We start from the raw sequence: 17,931 nt of genomic DNA on the forward strand, positions 1-17,931 counted from the left end.
TTAGCTCCTTTTGTATTTGGCCAAATGAATTTTAAAATGAATTGTTTTATTCATTGAATTTTTTTCATTTTTCATTTCACAATTTCTGTTTTTTCAATGAGTTGATTTCTTTTTCATATCTATTTTGTATGGAGTTTTATGCTTTTTCCATTTTGTCAAATCTATTGTATAAGAAGTTTTCTTCAAATAATTTCTGTTTTTTTCCATATCCTCTTGCAAAGATCTCTAGCTCTCTTTTAAGAGACTTTTAGAATTCTTCCAAGAGAGACTTGTGAAATGAAGATCAGCTTATAACACCCTTCTGTAGTTGATTTGCCTATAGGAACTTCAGAGTTTGAAGTCTGTTCTTTCTCTCCATAAAAACTGTCTATGATCAGAGTTTTTTTTTTTTTTGTTTTTTTCCTCATTTTTTAAGGGTTGAGGTCTGCTCTTAAGGCAAATAGGTGACAGCTGCTTTAGTCTGCCCTGGAGCAATTCTGCTGATTGACTTCTGATGCTGGTTAACTGAAGCCAGGTCCCTCATTCTTCTGGAACTCAGTGGCTTACAATTTGCCTTTTGTACTGGCTTTTGGGTGTCTTGCAGTGAATTTGCTAAACCACAAGCTTGCAACCATGATAGAGCAACCTTAGAGCCTCACAGTAGATTCTCCTGTCTGTGGATGTCATATGCTGAAATGCCCTGGCTCTCCACACTGGCTTCCTGCTCTGGGATCCCTGTGCTGTGGTCTGGGCTTGGCAGCCTCTCTCCTTGCCAGATTAAAAGAAATCTTTCCTGACATTCTTCCAAAGTATCTTCTTCTGGCAATTTGTTATACTCCAAATATTTGTGGGTTCTGTCATTCCAAAACCAGTTTGAAGGATTAATCTGCTGTTGATCCCAGGAGAAGCTTGTAGGAGATCTCATACAGTTGTGTCTACTCTCTGCCATCTTGGCTCTGCTCCTCTACTTACTCAGTAAACATTTATTAAGTGTCTAATATGTGCCAGGTGCTGAGCTAAGAAATGGGGATACAAAAAGAGGCCTGCTGTAGAGGGCTGGTACTCTGAAAAGGTGTACTTGAATCTAAGACAGCAGGGAACTTAGGGTTAATTTCCTACTCAATACGAGATAACATTTGTATAATAGGTTTTATAACAGGTTCTATAAACATATACTTAGATGATATGGTGATGTGATGTCTCTCCTCATGATTGGCGCTTGTTGAATTGCCTAATTGTAGGCAAGGATTGGAGGGCTGAGGGAGAGAGATCAGAGTCTCTCTGCCATGCACACTGAGGAGAGAAGACTTCAGGCTCCAAACTCCAGAGTCCAGGATTCATCTTTAATGAGCCCAGTGGCAGCTTGCCTTTCTCCTTCACTTCTCTTCCTAAAGACCAAGGACTTTGGTTGATCCTGACTCTGACTTTTCCTGAGGCCCTCCAGAGAGCTAGCCCAGACATCATACCTGCCCTCCAGGAGGTTACAATTTAATGGGGAAGACAACATGGTAAATAAACATAAACTAAGCAAACTATAAACAGGACAAACTGGAACTAATCAATAGAAGGAAAGTACTGAGATTAAGAAGAATCAGAGGAGATTTTCTGTAGAAGATAGGATTTTAGTTGGAATTTAAGTGGAAATAACAGAACAAAAATGGTTAAAGAGAGGTTGATATGCAAGATAAGAAAATAGTATAGGAGCACATGGTGTTTCTTGGTTAATTCAAGTCCCCTAGCTTCAGATGAGCTACATCATAGGACAATGAAAAAATTAACAAATGCCCCCTTTTTGGGCCAATATGAGTGAGCAAGGTCAAGGTTTATATTAAATAAGACAGAACCATATTAATGAATGGTAATACACAGGTAAACCTAGGCAATACACAGCTGGAGCAAATGCATTGGTCTATGATCTTTAACATTTCCCTTATCCTCTCATATGCAAACTTGGCCACTCTAGTGGCCACATATAGTAACTACCTCAAGTAGATTTGGACACTTAATCAAGAGTCCCTGGATCAACCTCTTAACTGTACTAGTTCCTCAATTTAATATCTTTGTCCCCAACAGCTCAACTATTTTGATTATGTTTATTATTGATTATTTTATTTTTATTTTTATTATTGATTATGTTTATTTTTGATTATGTTTATTAACATATTTGATTTTTTTTCTCTCTGGTGACTTGAAGAAGTTCAAGCATTAACCAGTTAAATACCTCTATCCTCCCTCTTACAAATGATATAAGCAAAATTCACAAATTTTAGAAAATGTTTATACCAATCGTCTTTTGTGAGAGTCTGGACTAGGAGTCCTTCATTAGACTCAGCACATACCATGGGATCTGTGAATAGATTTCAGGGCATCCATTAAGTTGAATGGAAAAATCACCTTTTTTCAACTATTTAAACTTTATTTAACTACTTAAACTTTATTTAAACTATTATGCTGAAAGGGACCATAGATTTCATAGGAATTCCAAATTTTGTTCATATGTGTATGTGTATATATATATTTGTGTGTGTATGTATATTTGTATATGTGTGTGTGGGTGTGTGTGTATATACACACACACCCACACACACATATATAGCCATTGAAGGTATTTGTTGGGTGAGTTAAAACTATTTGTGATAAAATTTTTTTTCTTTCTTTTTTCCTAATGGAAAGGAAGACAAGAGAGAGAAAAAATAGATTTCTGTCCATTTAAAAAAGCTGCTATGGATGTAAAATGTTGCATATATTTTCCAAAGAGTTCCTCTAATGAAATGACTAATTTGTAAATATATAAAATGTAATCACAAAACACATCAGTAAAACTTTAAAAAATATATGAATTTACAGTATTGTGGGATCGCCAATGAAAGCTAATTTAATTTTAAATTTTGTAGAGAGGCATATCTTCTTGGAATAATGAAATGATAATCCCTCTATACTCTAAAATATTACATTTGGATTATTGCATTCAATTCAGAGCTTATAAGTTTGAGAATACCCAGGGTAGGACAACTGGAACAAAATACAGGCATGAATCAATGTGATTTCAGGATTAGTTGAAGGAATTGAGTGTTTAGCCTGGAGAAGAGAAGGCTGAGGCAGAGAGGTAGTGGTGGTAGGGCCTTGATGCATTGCCTTCAAGTTTTTTAATATATGCCATATGTAGGATGAATTAGAAGCATTTTGTTTGACCATGGGGGATAATTAGAAGTAGGAGAAATTTCAGAGTTAAATCTTGACAGGACACACATAAACTAGAATTTTGCCTAGAGAGTTGGTCACTTCTTTTGTTCTCTCTGGGATCCTATAAGCAGGCCCAGATTAATCACTTGAGCATTTCATAGTAGTTGATTGATTCCCTTCACATATAGGTTGTATTAGAAGACTATTGAGGTTTCTGCTTATTTTGAAATTAGGATTTTGTGAACTTGCATTTTGTACTTTTGACATATATTGATGCCAAAGGGCAGGAAATAAAGGCCAAAGGAGCAGGAACCAGACTCTAATTTAAAATGCCTTAATTCTGAGAATCAAAACGGGTGGGGACTTTCCTTCCCATTCTTTCTAGGGTAGGTTGATTTGCTGACATCATCAAAATTCATGCCAAAGGAGCTCAGAGATAACAACAACAAAAATAATAATAATTAACATTTATATGCTATTTTGTGGTTTACAAAGCACTTTTTATACATTTTCTCATTTGATACTCATAATTACCCTTTGAGGTAGGTTAAAATATAAGTGGTACTTCAATCCCATTTTATAGAAAAGAATATTGAAACTCAGAAAGATTAAATGAAATTAAATAATTTCTCCAATATTGCTTCCTTCTCCTTTAACAGATTTTCCTCTCTATTTTATCCCCATCTTTCACTTATTTTTAATTTCCCCCTATCTATTGGCTCATTCTCTATTGCCTACAAATATGCGTATGGTTTCCTCAACCTGAAAAATCTCTTCCTTGATTCCTCCATGCCTGCTATCATTATATATTTTTTCTGCCCATTGTGGGCAAAATTCTTTGAAAAGAACATCAATAATAGCATCTATAAAGGATCAACAACTTCCTTTCCTCTCAGTCTTTCTTTAACCCCTTAAAATAAATCTCTATTTTGTTCTCATCATTCCACCAAAACTCCAAATATGCTAATGATCTCTTAATTGTTAAACCCAATGACTTTTCCTTCATTTTCATTCTCCGTGTCTGAGGTCAGATTTGAACTCAGGTGCTCCTGACTTTAGAACTGGTGCTCTATCCACTGCACCAATTAGCTGCCAGCCTTTATACTTTCTTCACCACTTTACCACTTCACTTTTTCCTCATAGTTCTTTCTTAAAAGTTCCTTCTTATTCTCCTTCGATAGATGGTTATCCAGATCATGCCCTCCAACCTTTGTCCCATAGAGTTATGTCCTGGGCCTTTTTCTCTTTTCCCTCTATATGACTTCACTAAATTATCTCATCAATTCAAATAGATTTAATGGACGACTATACTGATGATCTAAAATATGACCCCCAAGTTTTGCATATCCATTTGTCTTTTAAATATTTCAAGCTGGATGTCCCCTAGACATCTTAAATTTAATACATCCAAAACTAAAGTAATTATCTTTCCTCTTAAATCCTATCCTACTCCTAACTTTTCTGTTACTTAAAAGGACAAGAACCTTTTATTCCCTCAGTTTCACAACTCAGGAGTTATTCTTGATTTTTTACCGTCTCTTATCCCCCATATCTGATCTGTTTCCAGTTGTATCCTTTCAACATTTCTCCAATATACTCTCTTCTTTCTGATACTGCCATCACTGTGGTATGGACCCTCATTACTCCACACTTTGATTACTACAATTGCAATAATTGTTGCAATTACTGCCAAATGGATTACAAACTTTCTGATGGGTCTGCTTGCCTCAAGTCTCTCTCCACTAGAAGCCACCCTCCATTCAGTCACTAAAGAGAATTTTTTTTAAAGTGCTGGTCTGACCATTTCATCTCCAATATTCAACAAATTCTAGTGAATCCTTATTACCTTCTGGATCAAATGAAAACAATCTTCTATTTGTTATTCAAAGCCTTTTATAACTTAGACCCTTCCTATCTTTCTAGTTTTCTTTTAACTTCCTCCTCCACATCTTCAATAAAGTGACACTGATCTCTTGGTTGTTCCACAAAAATGGCATTCTATCTCTTGGCCCCAGGAATTTTCTTTGGCTGTCTCCCACACCCAGAATCCTCTTCCTCCTCATCTGTTGGCTCCCTTTAAATTCCAAATAAAATTCCATTTTTTATTGAAAGTCAAACTTCTTATTAATTCTAGTATCTTCCCTCTTTTAATTATTTCCTGCTTATTCTGTATGTAACTTGTTTGCTTGTTTCCATTATTAGACTGTGAACTATTGAGGACAGGAACTGTCTTTTGACTCTTATTAATGAAACTGTTTATCCCAGTGTTTGGCACATAGTAGTCACTTCACAAATATTTACCGTTTGATCCTATATATAGAATTTGGTTATTAGATACCCTTAAGGGCCAATGTACATGAATTTCATGCCATAAATTTAGAAAGGAGAGATGGGGAAAAAACAAAAAAGAGCAAAAGAAAAAAAAATGACATTCAGGAAATCAGGGAAAGAGAAAGCAAGAAGAAAAGAGGTTAATAGAGAACAGAAAAAGCTGATAAAAAAAAAGTCATTAAGTTGGACTGAATAGAGTGCCACCAATAATGGAGAAAGGCAAAACTAACAGAGAAGAAAGTTGAGGGATCCCAAAAAGTCTTCCTTGGACCCAAAACATTATTTGTAAGATCTGCTCCGGTGTCTGCAATTTCTGCTGTTGGAAGGAGATCCTTCTTTCCATTTAAGGAGTTAGTGCCAAAAAACTTTATATTCTAAGAGGGAAAAAACCATTAAGCCCAATAATCATCAACATCTTGAGAGAATTAATTTTTCAGATTAGTTAGAGCATAAGAACCCTGAAGGAAAAAAATAGAACAGAGCAAGGCAGGGCAGAAGTTTTGAAAGGGCTAAGGAAGATCTGTAGTGTGGGGCCATGCATAAATGCCTGTATAACTGAGAATACTGAATACCTAGGAGTGTGTTGGGAGGGTGACGCTTAGAGAACATTGAAAAGGGAGCCCAAAGCACCCATGGAACAAACTTTGCATCCATCCTATGTTTCTTCTAGATCAGAACCACTTAATGGTATCTTTCATTAGTACTTATATTAGAGGTATTACACTCCTGACTATGGCATAAGAAAGGGTATATAGCCAGATCAACAACACATTTAGACACAAACCAAAAATATTTATTTGGGAGGAAAGTTGGAAAGGAATAGGTAGCACAGAGTTAGGTAGCTTATATTTGGTTCTTTTCATTGAGTTCAAAAGACAGCCCACTACCCTCCTGACCAGGAGACTGGTTTGAAAAATTAGTTTTTCTGAGATGTTAATGATTATTTGACTTAATGTTTTTCCACTCCTTGCATGAGAATTTTATGGAACTAATGCTTGAAAATCAAAGGAGTAATTTCAACAGTAAAAACTGCAGACTCTGGGGCAGACCAGACGAGTGATATTTTTGGGACAAGGAAGACTTTCTGGTATTCTTGTGTTTCACCCTGCAAAGGCTCTAGAAAATATTTTAAAAGTGTTTTCATTGCCCCCAGCCTCCCATTTCTGTGCTTGTTTCCCCGTCATGCTTCCTGTGACCAGGAATGAATACCATAACTCCTATGAATACTTATCTGAGGTATCTATTTCCCTTAGCCAATTTTGTTCTGTCACTTCCAGTGCAAAGGTCAGATTTCCTGTGACCAAACCCTGTGTCTGTTATTGTCAACAACTATGGAGGAGATTGGAATAGAGGAAAAATACCATTTAGCCTTCTGCTTCCCCACTTCTATTCACTCCTCCTATGAATTAAGGAATATACCTCGAACTGTCTCCTAGTATCTGGATGTAGTGTTCATTTTATAGTTTTAAACCCTTTGTGATCTGTACTAAGAATCTTGTGACTGTTTCAATTGCCATCATCAACAATTTGAATTACTTTTTATCAAACATCTATTATGGATCAGCTATATGTACTATGCTAAGTGCTGGGGGCACAACAACAAAGTATGAAGCTATTTCTGGTCTTAAAGAGCTTATAGTCAGTCTCTCAGGGGAAACAACTCATCATCAGCATTATCATCATCATCATTATCATCATAACTAGCATTCATAGATGATTTAAGCTTTCTAAAATGCTTTATACATATTATTTATTTTAAAAATTATTTTTATCATCTCATTTTATTTACAACAAAACTAGGAGGCAAGTATTATTATTCTCATTTTACAAATGAGGAAACTGAGGCAGAGAGGAATTAAATGATTTTCCCAGCTAGTAAGAGCTTGAGAATTAATTTGAATTCAAGGCTTCTAGATGGCTAGCACTCTACCTACTGTATTACCTAGCTGTATCTCAATTATGTGTATGTATATATATATATGTGTGTGTGTGTGCGTGTGTGTGTGTGTGTATACACATCTATTTATGTGTTTATCTATATATGTATGTATATATGACTATCTAGGATAAACATATGAAGAATGAATACAAAACAAAAATAAGGTTATTAGGAAGAGATGTTATTAAAAGTTAGGATCACAAAACATGTACAAGATTGTTCCTGAGTTATTGAAGGAAGCACTTGAAGGAAGTGATGGATTCTATGAGATGAGTATGAGAATAAAATGCTTTTCACCCATAAGACATCATTGCAAAGTCATTATGATGAAGTGTCATGTTCCAGAAATGGAAAGGCTAGTTTGACTGGAATGCAGCATGTGGGAAGATCATGTACATATATGCAAATAACTATATATATATGTATATATGTATGCATATATACACATAGAGAGACACATTATATATATGTACATATGGTCATATCTACATTTAAGAAAAATCAGTTTATCATATGTATGGAGAATGGAGTGGGGAGAGACTGCAATTAGGGCCACTCCATTGCAGAGTCCTGAGCACCCAGATTAAGTTGGAGTCTGTGTAGGCAGTTAAGAAGGGAATGAATATGAGAGTTGTCATAAAGTAGAACCAGCAGTATTTGATACCTGATTGTTTATTTGTGGTAAAGCAGAGTAAGGAATTAGCTATAGTCCTGAAGTTACAAACCATGGAGCCTGAAAGATTGGTGATGCTCTCAAAAAAATAGGTAATTTTGATAGAGGGTAAGTTATTGAGGAAAGAAAAAGAATTCAGTTTGGGACATGTTGAATTTGAAATGTCTATGGACCATCTAGTTTGAAATGTCCAATAGTCAGCTAGTGAAATAGGAGCAGCTCTTCAGAGAGAGATCAGGGCTGGACAGGTAGACCTGTAAATCATTAGTGTAAACATAGTGATTAAATGAATAAGGTATGATGAATTTACTGAAAATACAGAGAGAAGATATGAAGGTCAGGGTCAATGGCTTAGATTATCACCATAGGTAAAAGGCATTGTATAGATAATGACCCAGCAAAGGAAACTCAAAATAGCATAGAGTTAGAAAAATCCAGGAAAAGAGAATATCCAAGAAACTATAAATCAGAAATGATGAATGTTAAAGATGTCAAAAATGATGGGGCCTGAGAAAATAGAGCTAGTTTAAGATATAGTACTTGAACCCATTTTTTCATGACTTGAAGGCAAGCCTTCTATCATTATATTACTATCTTAATTTGATATTCAAATATACTAATTTATGCACTAAATATATATTTGATATAAAAATTTTTAAATTTGTATTGGAAGCTTCAGGAAGGAACACAAAATCATTTTAATAGTCAAAATATAAAAAAAAATAACAGCAGTAAAAATCTATGCTGGTATATGTAAAACAACAGGTTTTTTTTGTGCTATTCCACTTGGTTAGTTCAATTTTCATTTCTTCCTAAAGGTAGAGTACATAGGAACTTCAGGATCATAAAATGTAAATGTATTTTGAGCAATATGAAGTCTTTTTGAATTTATTTGAAAGGAGGCATTTATGAAAACTTGTTAGTTGAGAGAAAACTGATTTACCAGTTTAGAGCCAGAGGCAAATTTGATTAAAACAGAAAATATATAGAGGGGGAAGGAGGTAAGGGGAGGAAGGGATAGAAAGCTTAAAAATCAAGGGTAGCCTCATTTGTCTTGCACTTTTGAGCTGTTCCATAGAAATGTCCCACATGAGGGAGCTCTGGGACTTCAAATAGAAAATGGGAATTCTACATAATGCATTCCAGCAGTCCTCAGGACATTAGCAAATTCTTATTAAACTGTCAAATTTTTAAAGAAATTCTTGCCCCTGGATGCAATTAGAGATTACCACACAGGATTGAATGGACCATAAAATGATTAAATCCAAACACTTTCTTTTTAAACCTAAAAGGCCAGGACATTCCAAAGTGAAAGCTCTAGACACAGCTATTCAGTGGGCCACCTATTAAGGCACAGGTGGGAGGGTATGTAAAGCAATACAAAGAACCATACAGATACTGAAGTGCTGAGTTAAGGTGAAGGTGAGACCCTTTAGCTGTCGAATTTTCTGGATTTTCCATGATTAAATGCTCAACCTTAACATCAAGTGAAAGACTGCTAAAAATGAAGGGGGGGAAAAGTCATTTCCTTTGCTTCAGACCAGGGGGGGAAATTTCAAATGCTACATACACACATATATATGTGTGTTTATATATGACTATATTTATACATATATATATATATATATATATACATACATATCTTCATTAATTGCACTATATGGCCAATTACATATACATTTTAGTACTCTTACTGTATAAATTTTCAGGGAAAATACCCAATGAGCTTCAAGTTTCCTTAAACTTCAGGTTATTTGGATTATTATTCTCTTTTCTTTAGTATAAAGGTTTGAGGTTTTTAAGATTAAAAACAAGCCAGTGGGAGATCAAAAGAGGCTTTTGCTCAGAATTGCTCTGCCTTTAGCTTTAAGATAATAATAAGGAGGTATAATTCATTGCAGGCAGAAGAGGGAATTAGTTTTGCAGATCCTATTTTTGTGTTTAAATATTTATTCTTTTTCACATTTGGAAAAGATGAGAGCTTACTAAATGGCTGTTAATGTCAAATATCCTCTTAAAACTATTATAAGATATAGTCTTCCTTGTTGCTTATCTCTCAGTATTCTCCAGAGAATGGATGATAAATTGAGATTAAACTACTTGATAAATAGATATACTTAAATATCAAAAGAATTGTGAATGGCCATCTTTAAAGAACAAGTTTTCTAGTATTTTTTTTAAGCCCTTATTAAAGCTTCCCTTGTCATGAAACTGTTTTACTCCTGCACAAACATTGTGCTTAATTACATAGCATGATGCTGCAAATTCTGAAGTTCCCATCAGAATTCAGACATTAAAGGTTTTGGACTATGGGAGGTTGGTTGTGGTTGTCATGTATAAACCCGATGCTGTGTAAAAGGTGTAATTAAAAGGTATTTCACTGTGGTGTGATTCCCATGTGATCCTACAAGTTATGTAAGTCTCTTACAACTTCACAATTATAAATTGTAAAGATAATTCTGTAGCATATCAACCCACTTAGTACTCTCTTGACCTGATATCACATTGTATTACAATGATTACCAGAAAGAATATGTTGATAAATATGTAAAGAGTGTGTTGATTTACATTATCTTGGCCTAATTTTATTTTTGCTGATTTATTAAGCCTGTATCTAGACCAATACTCTTTCCCCCCTCTCACTCCAACATATACAACCAAAAGGAAAGGATTTGGGTCATGATTTAGGGGCCCTAAACACAGAAAGAAAGAATAAGGGCCAAAGAAATATTCCTGTTGTTGATTTATTTCAGGGCATGTTTCATTTCAGCTCTTCCAATGATCTGGGCATAATGAAGTCTATACAGTTAATGATGTGCCATATAAAGGTAAAGAAGGGAGGAGCAATTTATTCTTGGGTGTGCTCTTCCATGACGATATTTACTAAGTGGAAGAAATCAAGCCTAGAGCCTTACTGGCAGCTCCAGATTATACTGTTATACCCGTAGACAATGGACCATCAGAAAACTACTGGAAAGATTATGTCGGGCTTCCTGGCCATTCTTGGCAGTGTTTAAATTGATTAAGTTCCCCAAATTTCAAACTGGGATTTGTCTGACCATTTCTCAGTATTTCAAGCATGATTGTAGCTGGAAGTTTTGTTCTTCCCATTAGGTCACTGACTCCAGAACTTTATTTCTGGGCAATCTCAAGCACAATTTTATTCATTTAGTACACAATGTTAATTGTGTTTTTAGCTACTCCTCATAATCACAGTTCCTGCAGGGGAAAAAAAAAAAAGCCTGACACACTCAATGGACTTTAAGGTGCACATTTATACAAACACGCCAGAATGACAGACCCTTAGTTTAGATCAACACAACCATTTTGTACTTTGTCATTACATATTTTTCCCATTACATAATGACTTCCTGCACAGATGACAAAATGCATTTTCTCAACAAAATTATTTTCGGCACAGCTGTTTTGGTGAGTAAGTCATTGCAGGAGTTTTTTGATCAAATGCATTTCATCAAGAAAATAACTTTAGGCACTTCAAACATGTTTGTTTTTCTCCCCCTTTAGAAAACACAACTTTGGAAATGAGGCTCCCTTTTCCCATAAATGTTGGCTCCTTCCAGAGAAACCATGTGAACTCAAAATACAGTATTGCCTCATTTACCTGGCATCACTATGAGGTGTTGTTTCACAGAAGTGAATTTTCCACATCATAGAAGCTCATACTTCTAAGCACTACGACTCAAAAAATTGTAATTTATTTTTGAAAGGAACCTTTTTCAAATACAGGGTGTCACCAAAGTATTGGTGCAGTTTTAACCTATTAAAGCTTAAAACTATACTAAGTCTTTTGGGACATCCTGTATATTACATACTATCTTGCCTACTTAAAGTACACCTCAATCTTTAAATAGCTCTACTATCTTCTCATTTTGGGCAGTTACTCCAAAGGAACAAATTATAGCTTATTCACTTCTCAAAAAGCTTACATGGAGGACTTATATAATACCCTGGAGCCTTTCCTCAAAGTTTTCTGACTTTCTCTGGGTACCAGTGTATCTCTATAACCTGCGTTTTAATTCCCCCTCTAAGGACTTTGAGAATGAGGATTGTTTCATTCTTCCTATTTGTATCCCCAATATAAAGAACATTGTCTGGCATTTAAGTGGATGGTTAATAAATACTTGGTGATTAATTGATTGTTGAATGACTACTTCCCCACCCCTTTTCCTATCACACATAATTTGTCCTCTCTTTGTAAACTTGGGGTCCATAGAAGTGTGGAGGACTGTTTGTTCCCTACACTAAATAGCCCCTGGCATTTTTTAGTAGGTTTTCTGTTGCTTCCTCCTTTGTAGTCAATCCTTCATATGTCAGCTTTGATCAACTCCTCTCTCCTCTCTTCCAATTTAGGGCTTCTGTTCAATTATCCAGTAAATCACAAGAAAAGCTAAAGGAGAAACCCAAGGTCTTGGCATGGATCCTGCTTTTATATTTTCCATGCTCCCTAAATGAATGCTTCTTTACTCATCAGGCCTAATCAGTACCCCTCTGCTTCTTGGATAAGAAAATTCCTTCTTTTGCAGGCATCCTCTGCATTTCAGATTGTTTGTGCTTATTGACATAATTATATTTTTTTTCTTGAAATTCTCCATCTTCCAACTTGTGGTAGTTATATACCTCATTATTACCTAGTCATATTGCTCAGTTGGTATAAGACAATTTTTAATTACTCACCATAGAGAGCTCCCCTATGTTGAAGTTTCTTTTCTTGCCTTGTGGTTCTATCCAAATCCAAGTTCCCTTCCTTTGTATAAATATGTGATTATTCCATGGAACTCATAAGGAGTTTCTTCATTTTTTGGTTATTTCATTTTTCTACATAGAACAAGGTCCTTCTCAGACTTAACTATTCTTCCAGGTCTAAACTTGTGTCCTTTGATGTTCCCTTAACTAGATTTCAATTTCTGCACTACATTATATTCAAATCATTGGCAGGACAGCAATAATGAATATACCCCGGTCTGAATCAAAAATAGACATCTTTCTTTTACTCTCATTCTTGTTCTATGTATTTAGATTCCTAAGTTATTCTCAGATTCCCTTTTCTTTGGTGTATGCTAATAGAGTCAGGGGAGGCATTGGTTTAGATACTAATATCTTAGATACTAGATTAAAAAAAATATTTAAGTCAAATATACAAACTATCAGCATATTCTCTTTCCCCTTTATGTAATAATCAGAGCACTGTTGTATCATCATGTGAAGTTGGGTTTACTGAGTACTAGCCTGGAAATCATTTGTGACCCACCCACACAAAGGCATAATTCAGATCCCAGGAAGGAAGCAGTGTTAACCACAGCCAAGTTCAATTTAATATGTCTCCAATACTGGGTGCAAGGCACTGTGCTAAGCATGGAATCTACAAAGAAGAGCCTGAGATATAGTTCCTACCTTCAATAAGTATAAAATCTAATAGGGAAATGAGGCACATATACTAATAACTGTAATAAAAAAATAAAACTATTAGTTTTATTGATGTCTTTTATTTTTATATCACTTCATTTGTCTCCTATATACTTCTATTTTATTTATAAAATAAATTGAATATGATAAGTGCTTAAGAGAAGTCAAAGAGTAAAGGATGAGAAATTTGAGGGCAGAGAATTGTTTCTACTTGGAGAAATCTGGGAACTCTTCCTGTGGTAACCTAATTTGGTACTTGAAAGAAAGAAGGAATTTTAGCAGGAGATATAGGGGAATCCATTCCACTCATAGTGTATGATATTCATACAGACACATGCACAAGCACATATTTATACACACAAACACACATTACATAAAGAGTTTTTATATAATCTACTATAGATCACACATATGTTTATCTGTATATCTGTATGCATGCCAAAATATAGTCCCTGCTCTCAAGGAATTTACATTCTAATAGAGAAAACAGTAAGAAAACAATATATATCCATATACATATATGTATTTAGAAAGCACCAGTGGGTGGGGGCAAAATGATATGATTAGACTAGTGCATTAAAAAAAGATAAAGTTGACAGGAGTATGAAGGAAAAAATTGAGATGTTGAATGAAAAGGAACCAGGCTGCTCAGTGACTAGAATGAAAACCTGAGTTCATATACTTCCTCAGATACAGCTATGACTTTAGGCAAGTGATTTATCCTCTCTGTCTCAGTTCCTGCATGTGTAAAATGAGGATAGTAATAGTACTTTCCTCATGGAGTTGTTGTGAGGATCAAAAGAGGTGATATATGTAAATGCTATAAAATTATTATTAATTATGTATATGTGCCCAAACCTCAAAATAACACCTATTTGTGCTAACAAATGGGGAAAGAAATTATCTTTGCCAGGAAAGCCCAAACAGACTCCAGAATCAGACACAATGAAAAATGAGTGAGCAATCACAAGATGCTAATAAAAATATTAAATCCCATTAAAAATGACACAATTACTTCTTTAGTAATAAAAACACCTCAAAAACAGAAGATAGAAGACTTTTCTTCTTTCCAAACTGTTTTCTGCCTCCATATTTTTCTTCCTTTTCTTCCTTGCCCTCTCTCTTCTTCCTCCTTTTCTTATTTTCCTTCCTTCCTTCCTTCCTTCCTTCCTTCCTTCCTTCCTTCCCTCTTTCCTTCCTTCCTTCCTTCCTTCCTTCCTTCCTTCCTTCCTTCCTTCCTTCCTTCCTTCCTTCCTTCCTTCCTTCCTTCCTTCCTTCCTTCCTTCCTTCCTTCCTTCCTTCCTTCCTTCCTTCCTCCATTCCTTATCTTCTTCTTCTCCTTCTCCTTCTCCTTCTCCTTCTTCTTCTTCTCCTTCTTCTTCTTCTCCTTCTTCTTCTTCTCCTTCTTCCTTCTTCTTCTTCTTCTTCTTCTTCTTCTTCTTCTTCTTCTTCTTCTTCTTCTTCTTCTTCCTCTTCCTCTTCCTCTTCCTCTTCCTCTTCTTCTTCCTCTTCCTCTTCCTCTTCCTCTTCCTCTTCCTCTTCCTCTTCCTCCTCCTCCTCCTCCTTCTCCTCCTCCTCCTCCTCCTCCTCCTCCTCCTCCTCCTCCTCCTCTTTCTTATCCTTCTTCTTCTTATAGTAGTTCCAGGTGTCATTACTCTATAGATGTTAAATTCTATAGATTGGGAAGATGAGACATAGAGCAATTAAGTGATTTGAAAATGGAAATAGAGGAAAATTCTCTCAAAGCTACAGCTGAAAGAAAATTTTTGACCAAACCAGGTATAGAAGAGTTCATAAAAACCAATATAGACAATTTTGATTAAATATAATTTAAAAGTTTTTGGTGAATGAAACTGATAAAGCTAGAATGAGGTGTGGTAATATGTGTTTGTGGGAAATCTTTACAACAAACATACAATGCCCTAATTTACAGGTTATCTAGGGAACTGGTATAAATATAAATATCAAGATCCCTAGTAGTATGAGTAGTAGTATACTAAATAGTATGGATAGTTTTCAAAAGGAGAAATGAAAACTATAATCAAATACATGGAAAAGTTCTACAAATTTCTAACAATAAAGAAAATGAACATTAAAATAAGTCTGAGATTTAATTTTATGTCTGTCAAATTGGTAAGAATAATAATACTGAAATACTGTTAGAGGGGCTATGAAAAGACAGGTACACTAATATGCTGTTCAAGGAATCATGAATTTGTCAAGGTGTTCTAGAAAATAATTTGAAATTATGTGAAAAAATTATTAAATTGTTTATTTGATCCAACAATCCTACTACTGAACATGAACTCTAAGGAAATACTTTTTAAAAAAAAATCTCATATTTGCCAAAATATTAGTAGCAACACTTTTGTGGTAGCAATAAATTACACATGAAGTGAGTACCTATTGATTAGAGGAAATGTCTAAATGATTCATGCCGTTTTGACATAATTTAATATTATTGTACAATTAGAAACAATTGTTATAAGAAATTTAGAAAAATATGGAAAGGCTTAAATGAGTTAATAAAGAGTAGGGTAAGTGGAAGTAAAATGTAAAATATATACAATGCAAGAATACAAAAGTGTAAATAAAAATAACACAAAAAGGCAACTGAACTTAGGTAACGTGAAATGAACAATATTCATTCCAAAGGACAGATCATCGAACATTCTCTTCTTCTCTTTGTAGATGAGGTTGAGTGCACTTCAAGGAAGAAGAAGATCAAATAAGGACAGAAATGGTTCTTGTATTGAATGGTCTTGCTTAACTTTTTTTCTTTAGTAAGAGGAAATGTTTAGTATCAGAGAAAGGAGGGAATAATTTCTTATACTATTAAGATTATATTATCAGGTATGGTCAATGGTCCATATGTTAATATTTGGGTTAACTATACTTCCTTAAAAGGGAGAGTTTTGTTGGAGGAAGGTTATTAGAAAATGCCAGCAGTGTTTTAAAACACCATTTACATTAAGAAATTTGCAAAGAAAATTATAAAAAGAAATTATCTGATTTGCTGAGGGTAATATAGCTAAAAGTGGATTCAAATTCAGGCCTTGTGCCTTAGCACCTTTTCATTATATAACATAACTTTTTCTTGCCTAGCATTTATAGCCTTTTTTGTCTTTTTTTTTTTTAAAAAAAAGCTTTTTATTCTAAAACTATATGCATACATAGTTTTCAACATTCACTGTTGCAAAACCTTGTGTTCCAGATTTTTTTTCCCTCCCTTCCTCTTACCTTTTCCCTTAGATAGTAATACAATTGTTAAATATGTTAAAATGTACAATTCTTCTATATATATTTCTACAATTATAATGCTACACAAGAAAAATCAAATAAAAAGGAAAAAAAATGAGAAGGAAAATAAAAAGCAAGCAAACAATAAAAAAGTTAAAATATTATGTGGTGATGCACATTCCGTCTCCATAGTCCTTTCTTTGGGCAGTGACTCTCCCCATCACAAGACCATTGGAATTGGCTTGAATCACAAAGAGCCACATCCATCAGAATTGATCATTGCATAATCTTATTGTTGCTGTGTACAATGTTCTCTTGATTCTATTTACTTCACTTAGAATCAGTTCATGTAAGTCTCTGCAGGACTTTCTATAAAGCAGGGCTTTAAAGTCAATCCACTTCAACATGAAACATTAAAAGTGTGTTGTTCTTGTTTAGTCATGTCTGATTTATAGAGATCCTATATGGGGTTTTCTTGGCAGAAATATTGCAGTGGTTTGTTTCCTTCTCTAACTCATGTTACAGATGAGGAAACTGAGGCAAGCAAGAGTAGTCAGTTGCTCAAGGTCATAGAACTAGTACTTAGATTTGAACTCAGACCCTTTTGACTCCAGTACTGTATCCACTGCACTACCTACATGCTGGAATAAGGGCAGTAGAGAAGTGTGAATGCATGCATTCTTTCATTTGAGTCCTTTCATGAACTTGAGGAAGTAGTGATCAATAGATAGGAAAAATCATGCTCTTTGAAGCTGTTAACTTCCTAAGATTATAACTCTTGATTCACCCGAGTATTACTTACAGTGTGCTTTGTGTATAATATCAAGCAGCCATGTACTGAGAAGCTGCATAGTGTAGGCTCTGGAATCAAAGGAACAAGATTCTTATTGACCCTCTATGTGACCTTGATGTCATTTGACTGCCTTGGTTTTTAGTTTCCTCATTCACTAAGTGTCCTTTCTAGCTCTTCTATTTTATTCTCCATTTAACCTCAGCCCAATTTTTGTTTACTTTTCAAGTTGAAAGCTTATGAATTAATATTTTTGATGTTTTCTGCTATTAGTAAAATACATGTTTTCTTGCTCTCTAATTAGATAACTTACTCTTTATCTAAATGATATATTTTTTAACCTTTTAACCGGGAACATCAAGACTTGGGTCC

The 17,931-nt window shown here is 34.7% G+C and overlaps 1 protein-coding gene across 2 annotated transcripts in view; it reads left to right on the plus strand.

Annotated features, from left to right (window-relative positions):
• HAO1 (hydroxyacid oxidase 1) overlaps positions 1-17,931 on the plus strand; it is a 94,362-nt gene that overhangs the window by 48,527 nt on the left and 27,904 nt on the right. The gene's annotated exons all lie outside the window — the stretch shown is intronic.

Source organism: Sminthopsis crassicaudata, chromosome 2 (genome assembly GCF_048593235.1).
Source record: "Sminthopsis crassicaudata isolate SCR6 chromosome 2, ASM4859323v1, whole genome shotgun sequence".
Classification (NCBI taxonomy): domain Eukaryota; kingdom Metazoa; phylum Chordata; class Mammalia; order Dasyuromorphia; family Dasyuridae; genus Sminthopsis; species Sminthopsis crassicaudata.